The 8,982-nt window shown below is 41.7% G+C and overlaps 2 non-coding genes across 2 annotated transcripts; one reads left to right on the top strand and one right to left on the bottom strand.

The window, feature by feature from the left end:
• Positions 1-757: 757 nt before the first annotated feature.
• Trnas-cga (transfer RNA serine (anticodon CGA)) lies at positions 758-832 on the bottom strand. The gene has a single exon. It is a non-coding gene; the product is annotated as a tRNA-Ser (tRNA).
• A 348-nt stretch (positions 833-1,180) lies between these two features.
• On the top strand, positions 1,181-1,255 carry Trnar-gcg (transfer RNA arginine (anticodon GCG)). The gene has a single exon. It is a non-coding gene; the product is annotated as a tRNA-Arg (tRNA).
• The last annotated feature ends 7,727 nt before the right edge of the window (positions 1,256-8,982 follow it).

Below are 8,982 nucleotides of genomic sequence, written 5' to 3' on the forward strand. Positions count from 1 at the left end.
TCACCGAACTGCCGCGCCGTGGGCCTCGGCCGGTGTTCGCCGCTCGCTGCTCGCTGCTCGCTCCGAATGCAGCCGGCGCAGACCGTGCTGCCTGCAACTGTGCCCACGAGTAGCCTCCTGGTCGATACAACCCTTGTTCACAATCTGGCTAAGAACAAAGTACCAGAAAAAAAGATCAGCTCTTTGCACCAGAATTGCTTCTAACGTTCTTAAAAATCAACTCATTTGTGTTTGCAAGACTGGAACTGGTAGCCTGTATTTCCCTAATATGCATACGGGATTGTGTAGGGGAGATGTACCATATACAATCGCACCAAAAAGTATTGGTACACGCCTGTATTTATCGTTGCTGGTTACAAACGCGGCACTTTCCGGTACACAGCACATGTAAGTGCTAGCTCACATACCAGACATTACAATTCTGCCCACAGTGCCTAAAATTGACAAAGAAATGCAGTGTTAAGGACAAACATGTATCTCCTCTGCACACAAAAGTATTGGCACAGAGCGTGGCTTCTTGGTATATTGCTGGGTTTTCAGGTACCGGAGCGCCATCTGCTGACGCAATAGACACTGCGTGTTGTTGACGGCCCAGTCGCTAGTATGTTGCCGTGTTGTTCGATAGTGGTCAGCATGGGGCCGAAGAAGAAGGAACATTCAGTGGCGTTTCTTGAGGGAGTGGCATTGCTCCACTCACAAGGGAGAAGCTGTCGACAAATAGGAGCAGAGGTGAAACTTCCTGGCAGATTAAAACTGTGTGCCGGGCCGAGACTCGAACTCGGGACCTTTGCCTTTCGCGGGCAAGTGCTCTACCGACTGAGCTACCCAAGCACGACTCACGCCCCGTCCTCACAGCTCTACTTCTGCCAGTATCTCGTCTTCTACCTTCCAAACTTTACAGAAGCTCTTGCTCGCGAAAGGCAAAGGTCCCGAGTTCGAGTCTCGGCCAGCACACAGTTTTAATCTGCCAGGAAGTTTCATGTCAGCGCACACTCCACTGCAGAGTGAAAACCTAATTCTGGAAACATTCCTCAGGCTGTGGCTAAGCCATGTCTCCCGCAATATCCTTTCTTTCAGGAGTGCTAGTTCTGCAAGTTTCGCAGAAGAGCTTCCGTGTAGTTTGGAAGGTAGTAGACGATGTATTGGCAGAACTGAAGCTGTGAGTACGGGTCGTGAATAGTGCTTGGGTAGCTCAGTTGGTAGAGCATTAGCCCGCGAAAGCCAAAGGTCCCGAGTTCGAGTCTCGGCCCGGCACACAGTTTTAATCTGCCAGGAAGTTTCATATTAGCGCACACTCCGCTGCAGAGTGAAAATCTCATTCTAGGAGCAGAGGTTTCTGTTAGCTACAACACGGTACGAGCTATCATTCATAAATATAAAGAGACTGGACCAACAGTGAATAAGTGTCGTCCAGGAAGTCCAAAAGTGCTTACAACCCGAGAGCGACGCCGTATCATCGCACTTGCTCGGAAGGAACCTGCTACAAGTGCAGCAACTATTGCTGAGGTTGTTCAGACAGCGTCCGACAAGACGGCTAGAGTTCAAACTATACGAAATGTGTTGAATGAGGCTGAAATGCATGGACATTCTCCCAGGAAAAAGCCATACATATCGGAAATTAACAGGCAGAAACGCCTGCAGTTTGCCAAGGACTGCATCAGCAAGCCGATGGAGTTTTGAAACACTGTGACATTTAGGGACGAATCGAAGTTCAATGTGTTCGAATTTGTTGCAAGAAAGAAAGTTTGGCACAAGCCGAATACGCATCTCGACATCAAACACGTGCATCCCACAGTCAAACACGGTGGGGGCGGTATCATGGTCTGGGGCTGTATGGCAGCGTCTGGCGTTGGAAATCTAGCTGTAATCCACGGTACAATGGATCATATGATATACATCGACGTGCTGCGAGGTGATTTACATGCTAGTGCACAGACATTGAGCCTTACTGGGGTGTTTCATTTCCAGCAAGACAACGACCCAAAACATACCGCCGTGAAAACCCGACAGTGGTTACTGTACAATACCCCCAGAAGGATTCTAACACCACCTCAGAGCCCTGATGTGAACCCCATTGAGAATCTGTGGGCTTATCTTGTCATACAAGTCAGCAAAAAGGCGTCCGTCCGCTAAAAACGACTTGAAGAAAGTGCTCCTGGAGGAATGGTCAAAAATTACCCCTGATATCACTCGGAATTTAATACAAAGCATTCCTAAGCGTTAATGTGCTGTTATAGATGCTAAAGGAATGCACAGTAGCTATTAGAAGGTGAACATCAATGAAGAAAACGAACACACTGTCCAATTCATACGCGTGTGCCAATACTTATTTGGATGCAGAAAAGCGACGTTTATTTTCATTAAACTGTATGTTACTTTACGGACAGGTGATTTGGACATATTTGTAACCTATGTAAGGTGGCACTTGTCTGGGTTCTGTTCTGAAATATATGTTTCGTTTAGCCTACAACCACTAAAATGTAACTGTGTCAATACTTTTGGTGCGATTCTATGCTCAATATTGTGATCGGAGACTACAAGGGTCCTTAACGCATCAGTAATATAAAGGAACTTAGTGTTATGTATTCTTCCAGGAGCATCAATTGAAGCGCTGGAGATTAAGAAACATTTAGCTCACTGTCCAAATATAATCTTAAATGACTAGACACAGCTTAATATTTCCTTCTTTCTGAACTTCACACAATCATCTCAGTTTTTCATTGCTTCCCACACTGTCTGTTCCTTCATATCCCCCATTTTTCTCTATTCACTGAGTTCTTTTATATTATTGAAATTGCCTCTGTATCTGTAAAGTCTGTAGCTACAGTTTTTAATTCCTTTTTTTAGTTGGTACTTGTATTACTTTCCATTTATGATACCTCTTAATGTTGTCTCCCTCCTCAAGTGCTGTTTTCATTTGATTTAGTTCATTTATTTAATGCAAACTGTTAAATATAGGCACAGTTTTTGAGTATAGTTTAATGTTTTCCTATTTACTCCGTTTATATTTATACATTGTTAACTTTTTATTTTTTTAAATGCAGTACCACCACACTTTCAGAGATATTCCCTCACATCCCTCCATTTTCCTGCATTTATTCATTTCCATTTATCTTACTGATATTGCTTAAGTGCTTCATATACTCTGTAGTTACAACTGATAATTCTTTCTTTTAATTGGTTCATGTATCGCTCCACATGTTTCATACCTCTTGTAGCCTTGTCTAGTACTAATTTAATTTTCTTTTTTTCGTTTTGTTTATTATTATAAACTGTTATGCAGGCATGCTTTGCCACTATTGTGATAGTTTTTTCCTGTTTACTCCCTTTATACTTATTTACTGTTCAATTTTTTACTTTTTACATTCCATTAACACCACACTGTCTGACATGTCATTTATTGTGCGTTTGTGCTTCAATGTACATATTTAACTTCTTGTCCAACGTCGTTGGCCAACACTATAACTTCTTTGGTGACAATAATCAGTAAATACCTGATGATGGCCATGCAAGCCGAAAACCGGTTAACGCAAGAAATTAATACTGTATAACAAAAGCAAACTAGTTATTTTCATTTATAATTTAAAAAATATCGCGGGAAGTCCTGTGGCGAGGCAGTCTTGTCCACGGAAATGCTACTATCAGGAGAAATGGATGTACAACGCGAACGCCCACATTTCAGATAAAGGTCATCGCATTAGCACGAGTTGACTGAATGAATGGAAGGCCTCATTGTCTAATCTGAATGGGAAGTTATAACAACGTCCTACACTTCTGGTTAATTAGGACTTAAATTGACCGTGTTCCTGTTGCGCGAGAAAGGCATCTACTCCTAGCAACAAATGAAACCCGTGAAATGTAGGTGTAGTTATAACGGAATCGCTAATGTTTTCTAGTAGTAACAATGATGAGTAGAAAGGAAAACTCGATTAAAGTAAAGGAATATAAAATTGGACTGGATGGGATTACAGTAGTTGGTAAGTTCGAAAAATATTACAAATGTAATTAATGAATCGATGAAAATTAACGGTCGGCAGCTCACTACGTGAGCAAATTTACTGTGTCTGTAATTACACTCGGTTAATACTTAGAAACTTACGTAAGAATGCTTGGTCTTATTGTAAGGCGAAAACAGCACAAAATTGATAAATATTGCCCTGGCGTAATATGTCGCAGTGAACAAACACCTTTCAGTTAAGTAGCAACTCATGGAAGTATTAAAAGTCAAAGAATAACTGCATCTCATCAGTAAGAAACGGTCACTTAAATTCAAAGATTTCGTGACGTCACTGATGGAGATACTGACTGTCCTCTGTTCTACTCAAAAAGTTATTTAAGTTTACTCCTTACTTAATTAATCATTTAATAATCACTTTCCTGTTAGTTAATGTTACGTAGTTTGCAAATATTCGTTTTTAAAAGAATGGCAAAGTTCGTGATATGATTTTACTGACTCATTGGTTTCATGCAACTTCAACCTTTGTTACTATTGATTAGCAGTTATTGCTTATCTTTTACTGTATCTTGCTCTGATATGTACTGTCTTTCAAATTACTGTTTACTAGGCTTGACCACTTCGCTTAATTGCAGTCTTGTAAATTATTGAAATTTTAAGTAGTAGTATTTATTTCCTAAGACACTGCAGTAGTTTCTCGATCATCAGGACTCTCTCGGATCAGCAGTGATACGTAGCAGCGATCCTACTTAGATAATTTCGCATATGTAAAACTGAAGGTGAACATTTGAGTATAACTCGGTATTATTCTAATACAAAATTAACTCTGACGCTTGCTAGCTGTATGCATCTCTGACCATGTAATTAGTTGGGTTCTACTTCACGTTGAGATGTCATCGATGCGATGTAGGACATTCTTCGTTGACAGTGTGTGGCATAGGTTCTTCTGCTTGTAGTTCAGCAACGAATGAAATTATTCCCACAGTCCTCTTGGTGTTCATTTGCATCGTCTTCCGGTAGTAATATTGTGCCCCTTTTCATGCTATATACTTCGTCCGCCCACCCTAAATTATTAGCCGAGCCATTACATACTTTAGTACCATTGTGTTACGATCATCTCACAACAACAAGTCGCTCTGCGACTCTACTCAACTTTCTCTCTCAACAATCTTCTCTGCACCGTACTCAACTACTGCTTCGCTTGCGTTCCCAGCGATAATGCAGCTGTCAGATCACTGCACTTTCTGAAAGCGTTGTATCGCTCTGACTCAGCCAGCATATCTACTTACACTAACTTACGACTAACCTTTTACAACAAGGTAACATTTAATTTCAACATACAATCATTAGTTCACTCATTTACAGACTTCATAGAAAGATATATCAAAAAGTAAAATTGCAAGGAAAAATTTTCGTAGTCCACAGAGTTCTTGTATTACAAGGTGTTAATTTTGATTCGATACTATTTCTTTCTTAGTGATTCTTCTACGTATTGACTGGCGGATCGAATATTCCCTTAAATACAGACGAAAACGTTCAGTTAAAGTTACGCTACGTGTGCTGGCTATAGCGGTTCCACCATAGATTGATAACGCAACGGATGTGGTTCAACAAGAAAGGTAGTTTGGTAACTTGGCACAACGGCTGACAAAAAAACCAAGCTAGCACGGCAGGAAGGGCTACGTATTGAATGTTGTAGCAACCTACAGTATATCACGTTCCCCACTTTCTGTTAAATTCATCTCTCTAATTCTTAGTTTAATTGTTATGTGGTTTGCACGTATCTCACATGTAGGCAAGGATATGAAGGAGGACGACTGACGATTTAGGTGATAGCAAAGTTTCATAATGAGCGGTGGCGATTTATGTACCGAAACAGTTGAGACACATGGGCTCATCACCCACAGCACTTTACAGCTCATTTATCGAACAAAATATAAATCGCACTTGTAAACACCCGATTACAAAGTTCATCACTTGGAAGTCCCTTAGAATATTATTATAATTGAGCTACAATAGTACGGGAATTGTAGGATGCATGCAGACTCGCATCAGGGAGACGACGATTCCAAACAGAATCATTACGAAAAATCACGTAATTCATGGACATTGGCACAATGGATAAAGCGGGCAACGATTTATTCTACCCGCACAAGTAGAGAACAAAGGTAGAGGTCAGTGGCCCCCTATCTTGGAAATACATGCAGTTTCATTTTGTTAAAAAATTGAAGGATGGCTTAGTGGCAATAATTCTCTATCGACATCGGGGTTCGTTCCATACAGAATTTCACGGGCTAGCAAAATCATTTGAGCACTTTGCAAAAGCTATGAGATCACGAACACGTAGCGTCGTGGTAGACAAAGGCCACTATGTTAAACATAAAGAATGATCATTTAAAGACGGCACTAACTTCACGAAAAATTCCTCACATAACACCAACATTATTAAGCAAACAGATTTAACTGGGGATCGAGTCCGAATTCAGCCAACATCGACCGTGCACCGCACATCTGCGCCAGCGTCCTGGTTGATGTATTTCTTTTTTACAATCTGGTTAAGAACAAAGTACCAGGAAAAGGAATAACTCTTCCCATCAGAATTGTTTCCAATGGTCTTAAAAATCATTACGTTTGTGCTTAGTGTACACTAAACACAATCCGTGTGTTTCAGTATTGACTGGAGGAAAATTATTCTACTCTCTTCTTTCTACATTTTACTTATAAAAAGAAAATAGTAGTTCGGCTCGTGCACTATTTTCCAACTTATTCTCCTTCATTTTCATTGCATTTGGGGCAGTGGTCCACAAGGTAAAATATTCTGGACAAGAAGAAGGTTTTCGGTTGATCGCGAAGCCACTTCCGCGCCGATCTTTGCATCTTCACATCTGGGGAAAATCAGCCATCTCACATAGCACTCCTGACGTCCCAAGCAAATAAAAGTCCGAGGAAGTAAGATCTGGGTCACAGGGAGGTTGTTTCAGCAGTTCAAAATCCAATTTCTTGATCATTTCATTGGTGTGATGAACCCTGTCCGGGCGGGAGTTTTCGTAACAGCATTACTTTCTTTGAAAAGATACGTTGTCGATGGTGGAATTACGGTCTTTAGATTGTTTTGCAAATATTCGCTTGGAGACATTATTGATCGTTGTTCCGTTTGCCATGTGCTCTTCCAGTACAGGCCCATTCACTCCCCAAAAACTCATTAACGTAACCGTTCCTGTCGAAGGCAGAGCCTTGAATGGTTTGTCTGACTATCTGGGATGTTTCCGCTCCATACACTGGCGTTTTGACTGTCGCTCTCAGTGATGATCCCAGCTTTCATCACCGGTCACTACCTTCGACATAGACTCTAGATACTCGCTCCCAGGTTCATGCCGTATTTCTCGACTTTCGAAAGCGTTCGATTTAGTTCCGCACTGTCGCTTGCTCCAAAAAGTGTGCGCTTACGGTCTATCCGATGACATATGTGATTGGATAGAAAGTTTTCTAACAGACAGAGAGTAGTATGAATGGGGTGACTTCAACAGAAACAAGCGCAACTTCAGGTGTTCCCCAGGGCAGCGTAATAGGTCCACTGCTTTTTACGATTTACATAAGCGATCTGGTTGATTGTATTGACAGCGGGATTAAACTGTTTGCCGACGATGCTGTAGTCTACAGGAAAGTAGTATCACACCAAAGTTGTGAACAAATCAATGAGAATATGCAGCAAATAAATGCGTGGTGTAATGGATGGCAGTTGTCTCCCAATATTAGTAAGTGTAGCCTACTGCGTATAACAAGACGAAAATCCCCATTAATGTATGAGTACAAAATAAATGCCCAGTCTTTGAAAGCGGTAACACTCGTCAAGTATCTGGGTGTGACTATTCGAAATGATCTCAAATGGAATGATCATATTTCACAAGTAACGGGCAAGGCTAACTCTAGATTGCGGTTTATTGGTAGAATCCTGAAGCGATGCAGTCCTTCAACAAAGGAAATTGCTTACAATACGTTAGTTCGTCCAGTCTTAGAGTATTTTTCGTCTGTATGGTAGTCTTACCAGGTCTGATTCAAGAGATTGAGAAGTTCTATAGAAGAGCGGCAAGATTCGTGACTGGTACATTTAGACATCGCGAGAGCGTAACAAATCTCATAGAAAGTTTGAAGTGAAACACACTTGCAGATAGACGCCGCGTTAAACGGAAGGGGCTGCTCACTAAATTCCGAAATCCGATCTTCGCCGAGGATGTAGAGCATATATTTTTACCACCAACTTTCAAATCGCGCAATGATCACCATTCAAAGATAAAGTAAATTAGAGCTTGTAGTGAGGCGTTCAGAGAATCGTTTTTCCTTCGCACGATCCGCGACTGGAACAGAGGTGGGGGGGGGGGGGATACGACTTTGGCGCAAATTGTGCCCTCCGCCACACACCGGTGGTGGCTAGCGGAGTATATATGTAGATGTAGCTGTAGATATATGTGTTGCCTTCCCTACTGAAGCGATCGAGTGAGCGTTGGCAATATCGACGTGTTGGCAAGTCTTGCTCTAAATTGTCTTTGTACCCTTCACACTGTAACGTTATGGAAGATGAGTTCATCGTGGATGATTTGATAGGCAGAACTCGTCTACCCGCGAAAACCATTGGTTGAGCTTGCTGAATATTCTGCACCATGGTGGACGATATCGGGCGTCATGGTCCCTCTTCATATGTCGTGCTCGTCGGTCCACTTTAAAACATCTCCATCCATAAATAAACGCTTTGACGTCTCACAGTTGTGCTCAACTTTAGCCGCATTCTTTCCTTCGTACAAATACTAAAGAAATCGAAGCTGGTCGTTGTTCTTCCTCGATGCAAACTATTTGCACAATTAGACATGTTTGCGCTGTCACTGGCAGAGTGTAATTGAAGTGGTCGTGGTACAGAATGTAAGCGCGCTTGCACATAGGCTGTGAGAGAATTTTAAAGCCACGTAGATATTTGTGGCTCTTCTTCGTACATTACATTCGCTGTCTTCATGCAGCTCTTAACAGCGTCACAG

The sequence above is a fragment of the Schistocerca serialis genome, chromosome 9 (genome assembly GCF_023864345.2).
Source record: "Schistocerca serialis cubense isolate TAMUIC-IGC-003099 chromosome 9, iqSchSeri2.2, whole genome shotgun sequence".
Lineage (NCBI taxonomy): Eukaryota > Metazoa > Arthropoda > Insecta > Orthoptera > Acrididae > Schistocerca > Schistocerca serialis.